We start from the raw sequence: 766 nt of genomic DNA, 5'->3' as shown, positions 1-766 counted from the left end.
TGTGTTCCTGCCCAGTGCCCGGCTCTGTTCGTACCTTCGGGAAGTTTTATGTTGGATTAAAATTGTCCCTTGCGCTGAGTGTGGTGTCCAGTGGCACTGGAGCGTGCAGGCAGCGAGTGCCCGCTCTGGGGGTGATGGCAAGGGGTGAACGGGGTGCCAGCACAGGTGGGAGGGGAGGGGAGGGGAGGTGGCCCTGCAGTGGCACCGGGGTGGCTGGCACCAGGGTGGGTGGCACCAGCCTGGCTCCGGTACCGGGTCCTGGTGTGGGTGCTCGGTGTGGTGCCAGTGCCCGGAGCAGCGTCCCACAGCCCAGTGACCTGTGCCCCATGCTTGGTGCCACGCCCCACTCCAGGTATGCCCCATTCCCAAATCCCTGCCCCATTCCCAAATCCCTGCACCATGCTCTGTCCCCGTGCAGTCCCCGGTGCCTCATGCCCGGTGCAGTGCCCCGTGTACGGTGCTGTGCCCAGTGTCCAGTGCCTGGTGCTGTGCCCTGTTCCCGGTACAATCCTGGTGTCCAGTTCAGTCCCAGGGCCTGGTGCAGTCCCGGTGCTGTGCCCCGTTCCCTGTTGAACCCCGGTACGATCCCGGTTCAATCCCGGTAAAAACCCGGTACAATCCCGGTGCTGTGCCCCGTTCCTGGTTCAATGCCTGTTCAATCCCGGTCCTATGCCCCATTCCCGGTTCAATCCCGGTGCAATACCGGTGCAATCCCGGTACAATCCCGGCGCAATCCCGGTGCCCGCTCTATTCACCACCAGGGGGC

The sequence above is a fragment of the Fringilla coelebs genome, assembly GCF_963513975.1.
Source record: "Fringilla coelebs genome assembly, chromosome: 24".
Classification (NCBI taxonomy): domain Eukaryota; kingdom Metazoa; phylum Chordata; class Aves; order Passeriformes; family Fringillidae; genus Fringilla; species Fringilla coelebs.
This window is presented reverse-complemented; position numbering follows the sequence as displayed.